The sequence below is a fragment of the Neofelis nebulosa genome, chromosome 8 (assembly GCF_028018385.1).
Source record: "Neofelis nebulosa isolate mNeoNeb1 chromosome 8, mNeoNeb1.pri, whole genome shotgun sequence".
NCBI lineage: Eukaryota > Metazoa > Chordata > Mammalia > Carnivora > Felidae > Neofelis > Neofelis nebulosa.
This window is the reverse complement of record NC_080789.1, coordinates 117,870,360-117,892,128: the sequence shown is the minus strand read 5'-3', so window position 1 is coordinate 117,892,128 and position 21,769 is coordinate 117,870,360. Positions and strand designations below refer to the sequence as shown.

Genomic DNA, 21,769 nt, shown 5'->3' with positions numbered 1-21,769 from the left:
GTCCTTTTGGGCTGCTCTAACAAAATACCATAGGCTTATGAAAAAAAGTTTTATTTTTCACAGTTCTGGAGGCTGGGAAGTCCAAAATGAAGGCACTGGCAGATTCAGTATCCAGCGACGGCCTGCTTCCTGGTTCATGGACGCTGGTCTTCCTGCTTGGCGCAGGGCCAAGGGAGCTCTCACAGCCCTCCTTTATAAGGCCACTAATCCCATTCATGAGGGCTCCACCTTCATGACTTCATCATTTCCCAAATCCCCCACTTCTAAATACTATCACGTTGAACATTAAGATTTAACACATGAATTTGGGCAAGTGGGGACACAAACATTCAGTCTAGAGCAAGGCTGTTCCTTGTTCTTGGCCATGTAGACTTAATACGCCGCTTAGTTTAGGAGGCCAGCAAGGAGAATGTCACTTCAGAGAAGGCTCAGTCCTTGAAGGGTGTTCATGTGATTAGATCAGGTTTGCCTAGCATAATCCCCCTTTTGATGGACTCTGAAGTAACTGAATTATGTCTCCACAATTCCTTTACATTTTCCATATTCTAATAGCTAGAGTGAAGTCACAGATCTTAAGAGAAAAGAATTATAAAGAAAAGGTGACAACACTAAAGGGCAGATATTATGGGGTCACTCAGGGTCTTTCTGCTACAAGTATATTAAGGAAGTTCCCTTATGATACTAGTTTCTAAGTTTTGTCATGAATGAATATTGAACGTTAATAGATGTTTACTTCACATCTATTGAGATAATTTTTTTAAGTGTTTATTTTTGAGAGAGACCAAGCAAGCCAGCAGGGGAGGGGCAGAGAGAGAGGGAGACAGGCTCGGAAGCAAGCTCTGCGCTGACAGTGGTGAGCCCAATGCGAGCCCCACGGGCTCAAACTCACACACTGTGAGATCATGACCTGAGCCTAAGTTGGATGCTTAACCAACTGAGCTACCCAGGCACCCTGAGATAAGTTTTTAAAATATTTGTGAATGGGGGGAGGGGCCAAGATGGCAGAACAGCATGGAAGTTTTCTGTGTGTCTCGCATCCATGAAATACAGCCAGACCAACACTAAACCATCCTGCACACCTAGAAAACTGGAGGATTAACACAACAATCTGCACAACCTGAACCACAGAATCCAGCAGGAATTTACCCCAAAAGAAAGAGCATAAAGAAACGACAGCCAGGGATTTAACCAACACAGATGGTTAGAACCAAGATGTCTGAACCAGAATTTGGAATCACGATAATAAGAATATTAGCTGGAGCCGAAAATAGATTAGAATCCCTTTCTGCAGAGATAAAAGAAGTAAAAAATAGAATGAAATTAAAAGTGCTATAACTGAGCTGCAATCACGGATGGATGCAGAGGCAGCAAGCATGGACGAGGCAGAGCAGAGAATCTGTGACAGAGGACAAACTTGTACTCTGTCTCTCAAGAGCAAATAGATGTAAAAAATTAAGATGCATATTAGACAAAAACAGGAGTTGTTTTGTCTTTTGGATGACACTTTGCTTTAAATTGCTTTTTTTTTCTTCTTTGAGGAATACTGATGTCCTTAGGTGATCTTTAAGTAATGATTAATTACTATTACCAGGTACTATAGGCTCATCAGGTTTTACCCTTTTTCATGTCCAGTATATATATTTTTGATTTTATTTTTAATTGGTAGGAGTAGAAAGATGAAAGGTAACTTTAACTGAATAGACTTTTCCTTTAATGAGGATAAGTTACAGGTGGGTGATAAAGAAGAAAGAGATGTGCCTTAGATTCACACAAGACTAGGTTTATTCATAGCTTTCCTACTTGCTAGGTGTTGTGACCTTGGGAGCAGTACGTATCATCACTAAACATGTTTCCTGATATGAAAAGGAGGATAATAATACATCCTTCAAGGGTGGTTTGTGTAAATTATATTTTATATACAGAGCATTTAATTTAGTGCCTGCCATATGCTTATCAGCATCGTTAACTATATGCCTATTTTATTAGCATTCACATTAAAATATTATCATTTTAAGCCTGCAGATAGTTTTTATACTTACTTGACCTCTAGATGGCTTTGAAGTGCACTGTATCAGATTAAGGAAGACATGGGGAATTCTTTTTTGAAATCTTTACCTATTCAGATAAGTGACCTCCACATAGTTTCTTGTTTATCAAAGGACTTTAAATTAGCAACTCTATAATACATTACCCAAGTGGGACAAGAAGCTCCCTTTTGTCCCTTCATTTTAGTCTTGGAGATAATTTACAAAGATGAACACTTGAACATGTAAATGGTTGCTTCTGAACAGACAGGCAAGATATTAACCTGATAAAGTATATCGAAATTAGTTGTTTAAATAACTAAATTCCTGGGGCGCCTGGGTGGCGCAGTCGGTTAAGCGTCCGACTTCAGCCAGGTCACGATCTCGCGGTCCGTGAGTTCGAGCCCCGCGTCAGGCTCCGGGCTGATGGCTCGGAGCCTGGAGCCTGTTTCCGATTCTGTGTCTCCCTCTCTCTCTGCCCCTCCCCCGTTCATGCTCTGTCTCTCTCTGTCCCAAAAGTGAATAAAAAATGTTGAAAAAAAAAAAAAATTTTAATAACTAAATTCCTAAGAGTGAAGTTATCTCTGTTATTTTAGACCAGCCCTCATGCTTGCTGTAAATTATGAATCAACAAATGTAGTCAGGCTTCTTCTTCAGCAAGGTATTGATCCCTTTCCTCAAGATGTATATGCATGGATTGCAGATGAATATGCTTATATTAAGGGTTTTAGTCTGTAAGTGTTTGTATTAAAATGCTAAAATTACTAAACTGAGGTTTAAAATAATTTAACTGTTAACTTTGTACGTAACAAATGGGATTTCGTAGTTTGGTCAGGCAGTTTTGGAATGGCAGTTGGTTAGTCCACAACATTAGCCAGAAATCAAGCAAAGGACTAGACTAGTTGGAAGTAGAAATGTGTGCAGGATTCTTTATCTCAGGACTTTTGAGACCTTTATCCTTAAGGATCCTAACCTTACCCCTTTCATTTCAAGTATAACCCCTATGCATGGGGTACAAATAATGTTACATCTCTGTGTTTTCTAACTAGTAACTTGGGTCTTGAAATGTTCAGTTGTGTGGAAAACCCTGTACTTTCCTTTGAGAGCTATCTCCTGTACTCTCTCCCTTGAATTTTCCAAGAACCAAAGGAGCACCCTAAGACCAAAGAGACAGTCCTCTTTCACAAGTCGTAAGGAGGGGAAAAAAGAACATCCTGATCATTCTACTGTTCCCTTTGATTCTGTTGCTGCGGCATTGCTGTTGAAACTGGTGCTGCAGTCTGGTCGTGATTGACCTTTGCTCCCAGGATTCCCTTGCTGATCCAGATTTTTCAGTCTTCACGGTGATCCACACTTAGATTTCAAAGTTACATAGTTTCTTTTGTTCACTGCACATGCAGCGCAAACGCTCAGCAGCTATCCCAAAGCACCAGCACCCTGTTCTGGCAGCTGGGCCTCCTGGCTTTAACCATACACTCCTTTCCCTACACACTCAAAAACCTTATGTGGAACCCATATCTTAGCCTAGACATTCATTATGAGTTACCCTCTGAGGATCTTGTTTCTCTTTTTTTGCCAGAAGATGTTAGTTGGGACCATTCTAAGCTGTCAGAGATGTTCAAATAATGCTGCAGGAAGAGATCGGACTTCCCTTTCTCCTTTGTTAGATCTGTACCCCTGCCCTTTTTTTTTTTTTAAAGATCTGTACCCCTGCCTTTTTTTTTTTTGAGTTGGGGCTCAAACTCATGACCCTGAGATCAAGACCCAAGCTGAGATCAAGAGTTGGAAGCCCAACTGATTGAGCCACCCAGGTGCCCCTGGACCCCCGCTTTAAATCCTGTGAAGCAGGTGCCCCTGGACACCCGCTTTAAATCCTGTGGAGCACCTTTTCTGAGGTCATGGAAGGTGTCATCTTGCCCTTCCCAGAGTCATGAGCATCACCTGGCCTGAGAGGCCATGTTTTGGGTGTAATATCTCATTAAATCCTCTTATCAACCTTGTAAAATAAGGCAGAAAAATACTTGTTTTATAGAGGAAGATTTTGAGCCAAAGAGAAGTGGCTTATCCAAGAACAAATAGCTATTGGTTATAGAGCTAGGACTTCTGAGTCAAAACAGTTTCCATAATGGCAAGCTAATTCTAATTATTATTATTATTTTTAATTTTTATCACTTTTGATAGAGGGAGACAGAGTGCAAGCTGGGTTGCGGGGTGGGGGTGATGGTTGTAGAGAGAGAGGGAGACATAGTATCTGAAGCAGGCTCCAGGCTCTGAGCTATCAGCACAGAGCCCGACACGGGACTCAACCTCACAGACCACGAGATCATGACGTGAGCCAAAGTCAGAGGCTCAACTGACTGAGCCACCTAGGTGCCCCAGAAAGCCATATTATTTTAAAATACATATTAAAAATATGCTATGTGAGAAGTTACCAACTATGACCAAAGCTGTGTCTATACTGAATAGAATGAAAAGGAAAGCTGACAAATAAGATATTCCTTATTTATTTATGTGTCTCCTTCTTCCCCTTCCCCACTCTGCCCCTTTTTTACCATACATGTAGGGGATTTTTAGGAATTTCATATTAAATATGAAATACTGAAGTATGGATTGCAAAAAGTTTGCCTACTATGATGCATTCACCTTCTCTAAGGTTCCCAACACTTTTGGACCTATTCTCCCATTTTCTTTCTCAAGAGTAAGCAGCAAGGTGTAAGAACAGTCATTAGAGCTAGGCGATTGTAATCTAGTTGTAGTTAACCCTTAGAGTAGCATGTATGCCGATGGCACTAGCACTCAGTCTACTTAGGTATCAGTTTCCTCTTTGTGAAGAGAAAAGGTTGGACCAAATGACACCATTGTCAGTTGTATTCTAGAAACTCCTATAAGCTCTCTCTGGACAGAGATTGGAAGGGGAAGGACAGAGGTTACATGGTCAGAGCTCTACCACCAGAACAGCTCTGCTTTAGCATTATTTTTGACTTCATATAAAATTTAATTGGAAATACTATGCACACACACTGGCATGCACATACACACACATACACACACAATGCCCTATAAAGTAGCTTGCATCTCTAAGATCCCCTAGTTTGTGATATTTTATTCAACTTTCTTTAGTTTTAGCAGGGACTCTAAGTGCTCATCAAATAATGTATTTCTGGGTTCTGAGAGACTTATTAAATAAATGCTACCTTAAATCTCTTGAATAAATAAATCAAGAGCTTTAGGATTTACTCATAGGTGTAGTCAATTGTTCAAAATGCTAGTAATCATTCTCAAATCTCTTTTTGAGACCTTTTTCAAATTAACATCTCCTGAATTTGAGGAGAAAAGCTAAATATGAGAAATACACTTGCACAAAGGCTTTTGACATTGGAGAATATTATGCAATGATGCACACACACTCTCTCTTTCTGAAATAATGTCTTTTTTTTTAAAACCCTAAAGTGCTATGGTTCTACTGTGAGCCTCTGAGCTCCTCTATGGCTGTGTTTCAGTACCTCCCTCAGGCTCGCTGTTTGTTTCAGTTACATCACCACGCGCACGTGTCAGTTTCTCCCTCAGGCTCGCGGTTGATTTCAGTTACATCACCACGTGCAGATGTCAGTTTCTCCCTCAGGCTCGCTGTTGGTTTCCGTTACATTACCACCCGCACGTGTCAGTTTCTCCCTCAGCCTCGCTGTTGGCTTCAGTTACATTACCAGGAGCACCTTTGGGTTTCCTATCTTTACCTGCATCCCAGGTTTGCAGCGTATAATTTGTCAACAACTAGTGAAAATGGGTCCTAAACTCAAATTATATTTACGATACTACTACAGCATTGTGTTCCCTTTACACTGGATTGAAATTTTCACCCTTGGTACAAAACCAATAGGGGATGCAATTCTGAGCACTTTATTGTTAGCCAACACAATTATGCATGTGCTCATTTAAAAACACAATCAGTTTCACTTGAGAATTTCCTTGATACAGTTATAAAAATGATAACTGCATTCAATATCAATACTTAAGATCTTTTTAGTATCTGTGTGGTAAATCTGGAGTACCCAAAACAAAAATAGGGGTACCTGGGTGACTCAGTCGCTTAAGTGTCTGACTCTTGATTTCCGCTCTGGTCATGATCTGGTGGTTTGTGGGTTGGAGCCCCCGCATTGGGCTCTGTGCTGACAGTGCAGAGCCTGCTGGGATTCTCTCTTTCCCTTCTGTGTCTGCCTCTCCCCTGCTCTCTCTTACACTCTCTCTCTCTACAAATAAATAAAAACAATAAAAACAAAAAGACTTCCACTGTACATCAACATGATAGTTGTCTCCAGGAAAAACACCTTGGCAGCAGCTGGTGGTGCTATAAACTCAACTATTCTTTCTTGTTTTCATGTAACTTGAATTTAATGGAAGGAATGAATAACAAAAATGACTTCAGATTTAAGTATAGGTTTCATTCACTGTCTGAATGTTGGAACATCCCTATGAAAACTTCTGTAAGCTGAAATGGTGTAAAGCAAAGAGCATCCCCTGCCTTCTGAGAGATCACATTATACCACTTCTGTTTTTATGGAAGTCCTACATCACTACCTGTTTTTGCTAACCAAAAGAAATCCAAGGGGGGGGGGGTTCACTTTTACACTGTACTAATGTATATTTTTCACAAAAACAAAGTCACATAATGCAAACTTTCAGAGAGCAAAGGATACCTCTGGGAAATGTTTGCCCTCAAAATGAATGAAATGAACCTTTCGTATAAAATACGCACGCACACACACACACACACACACAAACACAAGTGGCTGTTACACATTATAAAATTTAAGCTTTCAGTCAAAAATTTGCATCTTGGAAAGCTTATGTCCTCTCCCTTGAGTTTGAAAGCTTCCCAAAACTTTTCTAACGAGAGGCATAAGTTGTACCATCAGTGATGTTAACTATGTTTTTGTTTTGTTTTGATTTTATGTTCTAGAATAAACCCCACCAATATTTGGAAAATTGGCATAACTCAGTGAACTAATATTTTGCAAAAGGCCAAGGCACAATGCTTAGAATCATGTATAGGTAAGAGATCCTTTTAAAGTCAAAGGTGACCGACGGCTTTAAATGTAGCAAAGTACTGATATTTTATTGACATACTTTCAGATTCCACATGGCAACTGACCTTCAAGAATCAATCATTTGTTAAGTTTTCAGGAAGGGTCAAACAAGGACCTCTGCAATTATGTGAAAAAGCTATTAAACTACATCTTCCATTTCTAACTAATTATGAGGCCTCGATTCTTCATATATGTCAACCAAAACAACCTCCTGCAAAAGAATTAACAAAGGGCACATCTGAAAATCCTGATGTCTTTCATCCAGGCATTAAACAAATTTGCAAAAAATATAAAATAATGCTGTTGTATTTTTGGTTTGTTCTGAAAAACATAGCTATTTTTATAACATGTTATGTATATTTACATGTGTAGTTTTATCATTGCCATTTTAAGTGAATTAACCAACATTTTAGAAAAAAAATATCAGCAATTAAATTTTATTATCTAATCCAGTAAATGTTGACAGAATTCAAAAGCCCAAAAAGTATTTTTTGGGTCGACAATAATCTGTTAGAATGTCCTACACTAAACTCTACTGCGTATACTTCATTATGGATTTTATTAAATTTATTTTAACCTACATTTCAAACTGCTAAATTTATAGTAAAATAATATTCTAGGTCTCTACTGTTGTGGATTTTCTTTTTAATTTGGTGATATCATTAGACCTAATGACTGTGCTCTATCGTATCTTGTCTTCATGAACTTTCACAAAATACTTCTCTTATGTTCTCTAATATGTAATGCAAGAGGGACTAACCAGATAAATTTGTCACTGGTCAACATTTCCTGGTATAATAAGTGTAGGGAATTGTGTAGGTGGAAAAGATGGAAACTCTATGCTTGAAGGCTTCAACTATACTAAGGGACTCCGGTTAATCAGACAGAGGCCAATGCACATGAAAACTGTACCAGCAGAATTTGTCATCAGAGTGATATCAGCAAACATGGAGGAGTAGGCAGCTCTAAGAGCCTGTTTCCTCACAAAAACATTAAAACAAAACAAAACAAAAAAACAGCAAGCAAAACTGTCAGAATAAGCTATGTCAGAACACGGGAAAAGAGTCAAAGGTTCACAACAATCTAGCAAATACTGAATCAAGAAAAAGGTAACTTAAAAACAGTAGAAAAATATTGTGGCATTTTTATTTGGCATTACTCCAATCCCCTCCCCGGCTCACTGGTGATCTTTAACAGTCTGAATACAGAGTATGGGACCCTGGTCTCTGGCTTCTGGAGGAAGCCGAGTAGATCTTTTCTCAAAATTCTTTTGGTCTGCTCTGACCTGCCTGGGGTTACCTAAAGGACTGACTGACCTGGGGTATTTATTTTTCTTACCTGACCCAGAAAACTCAGCACAGAAAATCAGTGGATATTCTCAAAAACATTATAAGGCAAATGAACAAACCCAGCTGCCTGGGAAAAGAGATACAGTTAAGGCCTAAAATATAGCATTCAGTCTTGAGAAGGAAAGCTGGGAAGAGCTTTCCTTTGAGAAATTAGGATTCAAAGTGTCTACATATACTGAGAAATTCAGAAAACCACATGCGTGCCCAGAGCAGGATGCATGTTCAAAAAAAGACCTGAGAAGACCCTAAGTTTTTGCCTCCAGCTAAACTCTAGGCTTAATACAAATAGGAAATGAAGGCGAATGCAGAGCTATAAATAAGTACTGAATACTTGCCCCAGATTACAGAACTAATCTGAAAAGAATGGGAGAGTGTATTTGGCTCCTAGCATTCAAGGAATCCTTTGTAAAAACACTAGCTGAACACAAGCTAAAGGAATAGAAACCTCAGAGACCACGTATGATAGAGAATACTGACTTTTCAAAATACATCAGAAAAGTCAATTAAACAACCACAAAAATAGCTACAGAACATAACAAAAATATAACTCTGAAGAGTGGAAAGAATCCTATCTCTAGTGTTCCAGGGGTGGCTGGGTGGCTGAGTTGGTTAACCTTCAGACTTCAGTTCAGGTCCTGATCTCACAGGTTGTGGGTCAAGCCCCATGTTGGGCTCTATGCTGACAGCTCAGAGCCTGGAGCCTAGCCTGCTTCAGATTTGTGTCTCCCTCTCTCTTTGCCCTCCCCACTCATGCTCTGTCTCTCTCTCTCTCAAAAATAAATAAACTTAAAAAAACAGTGCTCCCCACATTACTGAAAACAAAATGTACAGTTTTTGATACAAAATTTAAATCATGAAAAGAATCAAGATATTATGGTCATCTCACAGAAGAGATTAACAGAAAGTGCCCCCGAGAAGCAGAGACAAGTTACTTATTAGACAGACTTTAAATCAATTATCTTAAAAATACTCACAGAACTAAAGGAAACTATGGACAAAGAGCTAAATGAAACCAAGAGAACAATGTGTGTGTGTGTGTGTGTGTGTGTGTGTGTGTGTGTGTATGTGTGTATATATATATGAACATCATTAAAGAGAAAGAAATTTAAAAAAATTTTTTTAATGTTTATTTTTGAGAGAGAGAGCATGAGCTGGGGAAGGGCAGAGAGAGAGGGAGACACAGAATCTGAAGTAGGCTCCAGGCTCTGAGCTGTCAGCACGGAGCCCGACACGGGGCTCAAACTCACAAGCCATGAGATCATGACCTGAGCCAAAGTCGGATGCCCAACTGACTGAGCCACCCAGGCGCCCCAAGAGAAAGAACTTTTTAATCCACAGACATTCTAAAGCTGAAATGTACCACAATGGAAATTAAACTTATTAGAGGGTTCAAATAGTAGATATGAGGAAACAAAATAAAGAATCAGTGAACTGGAATTTAGGTTCATTGAAATAATCTAGCCTGAGGAACACAAAGAAGGAAATAGAAAAATAAAACCTAAGAGACATGTGGAATTCCATTAAGCATGTCAACCTATGAGCAAAGGGAGTCCAGAAGGGAGAGGAAAAAAGAACAGAAAGAATACTTGAAGAAATAATGGCCAAATATCTGCCAAACTTGACAAAATACATGCATTGATATGCTCGAAGTTTAAAAAACTCCAAAAAGGATAAACACAGATCCAGGCTGAGACATATTAGTCAAATTGCCAAAATTAAGGACAAATATACAATCTTGGAAGCAGCAAGAGAGAATCAAATTACATATAGGGGATCTCCAATGGGTTTAACAGCAGATTTCCTATCAAAAACTATGTCACCAGAAAGGAATGAAACAGCATTATGAAAGTGCTGAAAGAAAAAAGCTGTCAACCAAAGATTCTATATCCTACAAAACTATCCTTCAAAATTGTGAGAGAGACTAAAATCTCCCAAGATTAACAAAATCTGAGAGATCATAACAAGTATATTTGGCCTCCAGGAAATGTTAAAGGGATTCCTTTAGGATGAAGTAAAAAAGGACAGAAGTAACTTGAAGTCAGGTTAAAAAATAACTCTAGTAAAGGTAACTACATAGTTAAATATAAAAACCAATATTATTGTATGTTTGGTTTGGAATATCTCTCTATATTTCTTATATTATTTAAAAGACAAATGCATGAAGAAATAACTAAAAATCTACGTTAAAGGGTGCACAATTTATAAAAGATGTAATCTGCAACAAAACCAATATAAGGGCGAAGCCATATAAAAGTAGAGTTTATGAAAGCTATTGATGTTGAGTTGGCATCAATTCAAAATAATTCTTAGAGGGGCGCCTGGGTGGCGCTGTCGGTTAAGCGTCCGACTTCAGCCAGGTCACAATCTCGCGGTCCATGAGTTCGAGCCCCGCGTCAGGCTCTGGGCTGATGGCTCGGAGCCTGGAGCCTGTTTCCGATTCTGTGTCTCCCTCTCTCTCTGCCCCTCCCCCGTTCATGCTCTGTCTCTGTCCCAAAAATAAATAATTAAAAAAAAATAATAATTCTTAGAAATTTAACATATTTATAGTAATACCCAAGGTAACCATTAGAAAATCTAAAAAAAAAAAAATATTCAAAAGAGTAAAGCACAAAAATCAATCAAAGACAAAAGAAGGCAGTATTGGAGGACCTGAGAAACACAAAAGATAAAATACATGGAGAAAATAAATGGTAAAATGGGAGAAGTAATTCCTTTACTGCAATTGCTTTAAATGTAAATGAATTAAATTCTCTACACAAAAGACAGAGAACAGCAGAATCGAATTAAAAACATTTTTTTATACTTCTTTTAGATCCAAAGACACAAATAGGTTGAGGGTGAATGGATGGATAAAGATATTCCATAGAAACAGTAAATGAAAAAGAACAGAGGTGACCCTGCTATTATCACAAAAAATAAACTAAGTCAAAAATTGTTGAGGCAAATAAAGACGTTATATATTGGAAACTGTTGTACCCAAAAGTTATAACAAGAATTATGATACCTGAACCAAATAACAGAATCACAAATTATACGAGTCAAATGTCAGCAGAAATGAATGAAGAAATAGGTCTTCAAAGGTAATTAGAGATTTCAATAGCCCACTTTCAAGAATGTATACAATGTTTAGACTGAAGATTAATAAGAAAATACAGGACTTGAACAACACTATTAATTAGGAGATATTTTATATCTATGTATGTGTTACATAAATCATATATATATATATATATATATATATATATATATATAAACATACATTCTTTCAATACATTATTTTCAAGTACATGGAATATTCTCCAAGATATGCCATATTTTAGACCACAAAACAAGTCTCAATAAGTTTAAAAGTATTGAAATCATTCAAAGTGTCTTCTCGGAGTGCAGTAGAATTAAACTAGAAATCTATAGCAGAAAGAAAACTGGAAAAATAACCTATATAAGGAAATTAACACACTCTTGAGAAGAAATATTTAAGGAAGAAATCACAAGGGAAATTAGGAAATACTTTGGAACAAATGAAAATGAGAATGCAATATACCAATACTTAATGGGATGCAGTGAAAACACTTCTCAAAAGGATATTTATAGCTATAAACATCTCCATTAAAAGAGAAATTTAAGTCAGTGACCTAACTTTACACATAAAGAAGTGGCAAAAAAAAAAACCCACAAAAACAAAAAACAAAACGCAAAACAATGGAGAGAACCAACAAAATAAAAAAAGATGAACAAAACTGACAAACATTTGTATGACAAAGAAAAAAATAACATGCAAATAATGTCAGATAGGAAACTGGGAGCATTACTACCAATTTTACAAAAATGAAAAGGGCTGTGACAGAATACAGTGAACAATTGATTGTATGCCAACAGATAACCTGATAAAATGAGCACATTACTAGAAACACACAAACTACCAGACTGACTCAAAAGGAAATAGAAACTCTGTATGGATTTAAAATAAGTAAATTGAATCAGCAATGAAAAACTTCCCAATAATATACAGGAGCAGATGGGTTCACTTGTGAATTCTACAAAACATTTAAAAAATTAACATCAATGCTTCTCAAACTCTTCCAAAAGAGTTTCTCTTCTCTTTCTTCCAGAAGAGGAGAGAACACTTATTGATTCACTCTATAACGTTAGAATTATCATGATCCAAATCCAGTTTGGTAGTTCCTCCCTCGAGTAATTAAACAGAGAATTACCATATGATCCTGTAATTCTATTCTTAGTTATATACCCCTAAAAATGGAAAAATAGGACTCAAAAAATACATGTACACATGCGTTGATGGCTGCACTATTCCCAGTAGCCAAAAGGCGAAAATAACCCAAATTTCCATCAGTGGACACACGGATGAACAAATTGTGGTTCACACGTGCAATGAAATACTATTCAGCCATAAAAAAGAATGAATTACTAATATCTGACAATGTGGGTGAATCTCTAAAACATTATGTTAAGTCAAAACATCACATTATTTTTTGGTCATTCTTACATGAAATGTTCACAATAGGTAAATCTGTAGAGACCAAGAGCAAATTGGTGACTGCCAGGAGTTAGAAGAGGAAAATGGGGAGTAACTGCTTACCAGGCATAAGGTTTCCTTTTGGGCTGATACAAATATTTTGCACTTTGATAGAAGCAGTGGTTGCACACACTGTGAATGTATTAAATGCCTTTCACAGTAAATGGATTATTCACTTTATTATTTTTTTAATGTTTGTTTATTTTGAGAGAGAAAGAGTGAGCGGGGGTGGGGCAGAGAGAGAAGGAGAGAGAGAGATTTCCAAAAGGCTCCATGCTGTCAGTGCAGGGCCCAATGCGGGGCTTGATCCCACGAACTGTGAGATCATGACCTGACCCGAAACCAAGAGTCAGACACCAACTGAGCCACCCAGGTGACCTGGATTGTTCACTTTAAAATTGATAGTTTCAAACGTGAATTTCATTTTTTTTTCTCAGCAGGCTCCATGCCCAACGTGGGGCTTCAACTCACAATCCTGAGATCAAGAATCACACATTCTGTTGACTGAGTCAGCCAGGCGCCCCAAGAATTACATTGTAATAAAATGAGAATTGTTCTTAACACCAGGCTTTAGGTCAGAGAATAAAGATAATGAATGTGATTGGGAGAGAAAAGGTAATTGGAGCCACTAGATTCCTAAATGTTGAATCATAACCTGTGTAAGAAAGTATTCTTACTGGCCTTGTTCCCCTAAGGTAACATAATTACAGATGATGTCCCAGCAGAAGCAAGGTGAGCTGTGAATCTAGGATCACAGATCTTCGATGCCATATGCAAAGTGCAAACTGTAATGCACAGATTTAAGGAAGAGTCTTCCGTATAAATAACGATGTTTCCCAAGTCTCATTTTAAGGATTCCAGTTTTTCTAGAGTTTATTCAACTAGACCTTACACTTATTAGCAGAACAAGCTTAGAACAAGAGAAATATTGGTGAAAAGAGGCCAAAGCAATGAATATTCACTGAAATTGTTCCAACTAAATTTTCATTTTTATGAACAAAGGCATAAATTGGGATATTATTTAGTTTAAAAGGCTATTTAGTTAAGGTTTTCATTTGTCTGTTTGTTTTGTTCATTTGTTTTGAAAGAGTCTCCTCTTACACGTAGTGAGTGAACTCTAGGATGGGAGATCTTAAGTTACTGTTCAAACACAAAGAACTGGATGATAAAGTGCCTGGCAAATAACTGCATATTAAAATACTCACTTCTACAAACACAGGGGGCAAATGTATGCTGAACTCTGTCTTCTTTTTTCCCCCCAGTTGGATAAGCAGTTGAATGCAACTCCCTCTTTTAAAGAAACTTTGCTTCTGAAGGATCAGGCTGCCTTGCTTCCCCCTTCCCCCCCCCCCCCCCCATTTTTAGAGGCCAGGCTATCCTATTTCTAAAATTTATATTTCAAAGAAAAAATATAACAAAATATTTACGGTCATACAGTGACATATAAATAATTGTTATACAATGTGGTTTAGAAAAGAAAGTGGGCACTTATATTTTATCATGGATATTTGAGGTTCTAATAAAATACAATAGCTGAAAAATAATTCCTACAGAATTGATGTGCATAATTATCTTTTTCTTTTCTTTTTAAAGGAATCTATCAGGGTTTTTTTTTTTTTAATGTTTTTAGTTTTGAGAGAGAGAGAGATACAAAGTGCCAAGTGGGGCAGGCGCAGAGAGAGACACAGAATCCGAAGCAGGCTCCAGGCTCTGAGCTGTCAGCACAGAGCCCGATGCGGGGCTCGAACCCACAAACTGTGAGATCGTGACCTGAGCCGAAGTCGGACGCTCAACCGACCAAGCCACCCAGGCGCCCCGAGAGCTGTTACTGTTAATCACATTTTGTACATGGGAAAATAAGTCCAATATGTTTAAGGGCTTGTAAATAACACAACTGGGGCAAGAACTGAAGTGTAAATACATAATATTCAACAACAGGCTGTAACTTCATTCTATAAGTTGATTTTTGGACTAGTTCAATCCTACCCCCAGAAAATGACTATTTTTTATCATCTGGAGCAATATATGGGTGTCTGGTCTTTGAGGAAGCTAGGCGGGCCGGTTGTAGTAGCATACCAAATGGATTTGCTCCTGGAAGACATTTTGGGGAGTTTTAGAAGTCAGCAGCCTGTCTCTGTCTTCCAATATCAGCACCTGCTAAAGAGCAGTAAAACTTCTGGGTACTGAAATAATGCCCAAAGAGGAATTGAGCCTTCTGATAATTTATATATTAGTGTTAAGCTCTTTAATGTAAAGGACACAATTTAAAGATCACTGCAAGGGCAATTTGGCAATGTTCTTTAGACAAGGGGAAACTGGGGATATAAAACTACAAGGAAAGAAAGGAACAGAAGAAAGAAGCACTTAGGGGCTTAGCTCATTTTCTTTTCATCAAACCCTCATTGTCTCTCAAGTCCTCCCTCACCGCCATCGTTATAGCTGAGGTATCACCTACGTATGGGAACCTCCAGGCTCCACTCCCTCATCTTCGGCCCACAATAGAAGTCAAATGTCCCCCGCATTTATTAACTGACAAACAGAAGTCTCTAAGTAGTGATGGAGACCAAAAATCTCCTTGGCATTCTCAACGTATGTTTTACATTTCAGTTTCCCAAAAATACCTTACATGGTATTTGAGCCACAAAATTACTGTGCCATTTGCAAAATGTCTGGTTACGCATTTTTTTATTCCAACCGGTGCTAACGTGTCTTAAGATACCACGTATGGCTACCCTCTTAAGGCATTTGAATGTGAAATTATCATCCACAATACCATCATAAGAGAGGAATAAAGACAGATTACCTGGGGTTAAGAGGATGATTGACATACTGATGAGTGAGCATGCAACTAAAATCACCAGCAGGGCAATAGCAATTCCCTTCCAGTTTCTCTGTGGAGGGCTGTTACTTCCCAGTTCCTACCGAGATAGAAAAAATTTAAAAAGTTTCATAATTATACATGCTCCAAAAGAAATGTATTCATAAAGGAATGATTCACTGCATGGCACAATCACAGTCTGAAAGCTTATTAACCTTTTCCTCTTCAGTAGCTCATTTATATATTATAAATGGCTATCTTTGGGCGGGGGGGAATCTTATTTCTCTAAGAGCTAAACCAACAGAGCCTGAGGCCTGCTGTCCAAAATGTAGATGGCGTTAAAATGCATCGACTATAAACCCTAGGACAATAGCCAAAGTACTCTGCAAAATAATTATGGAAATAAAGCACACCCACTTACGTTTTTTTCTTACTACAATGGAACCTACAATAAAGATTTAGATACAAATATTTCCCAAGCACTGTGGACTACTTTTCTCACTGGATAGTGGGGGGAAAAGAGTAGAGATGCGAAATCATTCAAAATGCCCCATGCTGCAGAGCAGGGCACATCTGTCAACACAGCAGGTCTTTTTTAAACGGCTCCCCCACCACTCATAAAAGTTAACAGGATGCAGTAACTAAATTAAATGAGTGCTTCGATATCAATGGTTGATGGCATCCTCTCCCTAGGCAGCAGGCCTAATATTGGCAAGGAGGGAAGATGGATGTGGAAGGATAAACTTGAGCATCTCTCACAATACATCGAATAAAGCTTTTCATTTTTCAGATGATGTGTGTTCTACCCTGTTGACTAGAAATATGTGAGCATAACTCACCAAAGCAAACCAAACGCCACATTGGCTAGAAATGAACGCCAGATTTTCTTTGCAATGAAGTTTATAAAACATTGAGTCTCTCATTTCTTTCTTCCTATGCCATCTCCCAGCTTCCCTTCCTCCTTCCCAACCAAGACTTCTTTATTCAAAACTCAGTAAGTTTTTTTTTTTAAGACAAATGAAACAAAATGTAAAGGTATCCAGTTCACTAGGTGTGCACAGATCACTCAACAAGCTTCAGAGCAGCTCTGCTTTAAACAAAGATAAATAGGATAGCAAATGTTTAGTAAATTATAAATGGGTTCCTGTGACTCACAGATTAAAACATTGAGCACATTTTCATATAGTGATATTGGCTTCCAATTCTGCCCTAAACTACACCCTAAATAAATGTAAGAAGAGAACATGTGTGAAAGGTATTTTGTTCTTGTTTTCCCCTTTCTCAGATCAACTGCTTTGTCTTTCAGTCTGATGAACCAAATCCAGCAGAGGTCAATTCTATTATTTATTTATTTATTTATTTATTTATTTATTATTTATTTATTTTTGAGGGGAGAGAAAGAGAGAGAGAACGAATGAGCAGGGGAGGGGCAGTGAGAGAGAGAAACAGAGAATCCAAAGCAGGCTCCACACTGTCAGCTCTAACCCATGAACCCTGAGATTATGACCTGAACCAAAGTCGGACACTCAACCAGGTGCTCTATTTTTTAATGACTCACTCTATACCTCTTTTCTATGCTTCTTAATGCTTGTTATCCAACACCCCTATCTCTCTTGCATTTTGGTTAGAATCTCCATTCATATTTGAACTGTGCAAGTCCACTTATACACAGTTTTTTTTTTTAGTTTAGTAATGTAAATGCATTTTTTTCTCCCTTATGATTTTCTTAATAACTTTTTATTTTTGCAAGCCTACTTTATTGTTAAGAAGTGGGTGTGCAAATAAATAAACATTAAAAAAATTTTAAATATACATTTTTAAAATGGTAAAACACATTTGAGTAAAAGTAAAAATTTCTTTTCTGTTCATAAAGTGATTCACATAAGAATGTGTGGCTCCTTTAAGATGACTCCTCAATGCCCAAGGCATCTACTAGTCTGTTTAGGAACTGCAGACGTAATGAGCTCCTAATATAATTCTCCCCTTTCCATCCACCTTAGATTCTCTTACCGAGGCAATATTTATAAAACATGGTTTTACTTTTGCCACTTTGTTACACAAAGTCCTTCAGTGTCCTAGTACCATCCAAATAATCAAAATGCAAATCAAATTGAGCAGAACACTTGTCTCTTGCCAAGCTCCAGTTTCCTCATCCAGCTTGATCCCTTTTGAGAAAGAACACAACCCCATACTGCTCTGATAACCATTCGGCACAGACGCTTCATATGCTTCAACCTTCACATCACCTTCCATCCTGATTCTTTCCCATCCAATCCCTTTCGCATGCCTCCGCTTATAGGCACTGTCCATCATTCAACATCCAGCTCTAATGTCTCTTCTTTTGGGAATTTCACCTAATTATGCAAGCCAAATATGATTTCCCTTCCTCTGGAAAAAAACGCCTAAAATACATTGTACTAATAGGCTGAATCCACCTCTACTACTGAGTAGCTGTGAGATTGCAAAGATGCATCTTTCTGAGCCTTTTTTTGTTTTCTCTGAACAAATGGAGTAATAATGTAATTTTTAAATGTAAGAATTAAAACCAATTCTTCCAACAAAACTCTTACTGACAATAAAATTCACATGAAATGAACTAGAATGTTCCTCCTCAACACACTTAACCTAGGTCACTCTGTCTCTACCTTCAAGTCTCATCTCAAATGATCCTTCCTGACCACTCACTCAAATAACATTACATATCCCTTCTATCCATTCCCTCCCCTTTCTTTTTCTTCACAGCACTATCATTTTAGGTATATCACAAGTCGTATTTAATCATCTATCTATAGTAATATATCAAGCTATTTAAGAATATATAATGTGTTTAAATGTTTATTCTATCCTTCTCAGCCCTCCAGAATAGAAACATCATGGTGTCATTAATATAGTACATCTTGTTCTTTGCTATATCCCTAGCATTGTGAAAAGTGTTTGGCACATACTAGGTATGCCACAGATAATTCTAAAACAAATGAATGAATGATAGCAGCTATGATAAAGACAATGATGATGGTAGTGGTGGTGGTTCTGATGATAATGCTTAAAGCCGTATGTAAAAAGCCATCGTATCCCTGCCAAAGCTACTATCTGCTTAAAGGATGACATCTTAGACAACTTCAGATTTCTCAAGCCCCTGACTAATGTCTGGTTCTCTTAACAGATGCTTAGAAAATAATTGCCCAATTAATTAAGTGGTATAAATGGAAACCCAAAGGGGGATAGAGATACAGTGTCATTAGGTAAATATACATTAATAGCAAACTTTTAAAATGTAGCTACTTGCTAAAGATTTGACTGAGATTACTTTTAACCTCATTTATCTGACGCTAGCTTTCTAAAATGCAGTTGCCAACCTTCAGGTTAACTTCTTCAGCAAACTTAATCATTTCTATTGCCATGGGAAGTGGTCCTCACTGGCTTTGCTTTTCAGTGACTTTCTACAAGCCGACACCTGAAACCAATTAAGTGTACTTGCCAGGCCCACAGAACAGGTATGGTGCCATGTAGCCACCTGAGAAAACATGTTAAGGAGTTGGCAATGAGGTCATCTGGATGCTCTCGAGGCAGAACAGAGTCTGTGTTGGAAATCATATTCACAGAATAGGTTTGAGGGTACCTTCAAAGATACAAGGACAAACATGTAATAATCCATATAGGAGCTGCTTTTGTAAATTAGTTCTCCAGGGGACAGATGCATCAGTTGAAACATTTTTGTCCAATTGCAGATAATATTCAGTGCTGTGACTGTCAAGAGACAAGTTGGTACTAGAAAGGACCTGGATCTGTAACCTAGTTATTCACGTTATATATCAACAGCCTATCTACTCATCACCTTCCAGAGAACAGTTGAGCTTATACGACAAGGTTGTCCACTAAATGCTTGGTTGACCTAAATCAAAATGCATATTTGTTCAAGTGCAGAGAAAAAAGTGCTGGAAATCATACACGAAAAAACATACAAAATTTATGTGTCATTTCATTTGCAAAATAAGGGGGGAAAGCCAAAGTGATCCTATCTTCTGGAAAAAGTAAAGAATAAGAAAAATTTGAAGGCTTTTTTAAACTTATACTATTCCACTTGTCCTTTCCCTTAGACAACTACAACATATTCATTGCCATAAGCACCATGAGAAGAAATATGATTCCTCCAGATTATGATAGTCTCAAAAAGTGATAACATTTAGAGAAAGATTCAAAGGGAGAATCAGAATATTGAATTATGTCTGTAGATTAGATGTCGGTGTGTTTTAATACAGATAGATTTTCTTCTACCACATGTCTACTTTCTGAGAACCACAGGGAAGATTCTTTAAAATATCTTTATTGCTATTTGAAAAGGAGAACTTTGATTTTCAGCCTTAGAGTATTAGTATTAAATACAGTGATTCTTAGCTTGGTTCTCAGTACAACCATACTAACCATCCAAAAACTCAACTCTTCACTTTTATTTTATCCTCTATATATACTTCTTTTATTGCTTCAAAACTCTCTGCTGCACTGAAGTCTTCACAAAATCAAAGTGTTAATGTTTTCTGACATTAGGGCGGAATAGGCACAATAGGGCTTCCTTCCCCCCTATTCCTGTAGTCTTAGAGTGCTACACTATTAGGAAACAGAATGACCCTTTTCAGGTCCTGGACGTAGTCATTTTTGTTTAACCAGACTCCAATTCTTTCTCTTATACAAGTTCTGATGGAAGTGAACATTAAGATATACAGCTGGTTCCAACTGAGAGAATATGCAGGTTTGAGAACTTCTGTTCACGTTACTCCAAGAGCGAATCAAGCATCATGAAATTTTCTCCCAAAATGTCAATCTGTGTAGGGTCAGTAATCTCCACTTCCTCAGATCACAAAAGACATCAAAATACTTTGAGAAATCTAACCTTCTTAACATTCTGTTTCTCCTTTCTTCCTTTAATCCTAAATGTCTAAGTCTTCTTACCTGCAAATGCTCTGGCTCATTTCTAACTCCTTGTCATGCAACCAAAACATGACCCGAGGGGGGGTATCCGTGGGGGGGGTTCCGGGGGTGGTGGTGACAGAGGGGGTATGGGGGGCGGGGACGGGGGGAGTAGCAGGGGGGGGGGCGGGGGGGGTAGCGGGGAGCGATAAAGGATTAGTATCCATACTCTATAAAGAATTTACCAAACTCAACACCTGAAAAACAAATAATCCAGGGAGGAAATGGGCAGAAGACCTGAATAGACACTTTTCCAAAGAAGACATCCAGATGTCCAACAGGCACATGAAAGGATGTTCAACGTCGCTCATCATCAGGGAAATACAAATCAAAACCACATTGAGATACCACCTCACACCGGTCAGAGTAGATAAAATTAACAACTCAGGAAACAACAGATGTTGGTGAGGATGTGCAGAAATAGGAACTCTCTTGCACTGTCGGTGGGAATGCAGGGTTGGTGCAGCTGCTCTGGAAAACAGTGTGGAGGTTCCTCAAAAAATTAAAAATAGAATTACCCTACAACCCAGGAATTGCACTACTAGGCATTTATCCAAGGGATACAGGAGTGCTGATTCATAGGGGCACATGTACCCCAATGTGTATAGCAGCACTATCAACAATTGCCATATTATGGAAAAAGCCCAAATGTCCATCAACTGATGAATGGGTAAAGAAGATGTGGTTTATATATACAATGGATATTTTTTATAAAAATCCGTTCTTTTAAAAAGTCTCTATGATTTCGCTTTTAAATGTTTATTTACTTATTTTTAAAATTTATTTTGAGAGAGAGCACGCACAAGTGGGGGAGGGGCAGAGGGAGAGGGGGAGAGAGAATCCCAAGCAGGGATTTGTCACCACAAACTCCAACATGGGGCTTGATCCCACAAACCATGAGAATGTGACCTGACCTGAAATCAAGAGTTAGACGCTTAACCAACTGAGCCACCCAAGCACCCTGATATGCTGATTATTTTTTAAAAAATAGGGGA

The 21,769-nt window shown here is 38.0% G+C and overlaps 1 long non-coding RNA gene across 2 annotated transcripts; it reads left to right on the top strand.

The window, feature by feature from the left end:
* The first annotated feature begins 5,600 nt into the window (after positions 1-5,600).
* Positions 5,601-20,809, top strand: LOC131483468 (uncharacterized). 2 transcript variants are annotated; one of them, XR_009247701.1, is made up of 4 exons: positions 5,601-5,769; positions 6,982-7,073; positions 17,095-17,139; positions 19,538-20,809. It is a non-coding gene; the product is annotated as an uncharacterized LOC131483468 (long non-coding RNA). The 2 variants fall into 2 exon arrangements; XR_009247702.1 differs by lacking the exons at positions 17,095-17,139; positions 19,538-20,809 and adding an exon at positions 7,155-9,192 and having other exon boundaries at positions 5,605-5,769.
* The last annotated feature ends 960 nt before the right edge of the window (positions 20,810-21,769 follow it).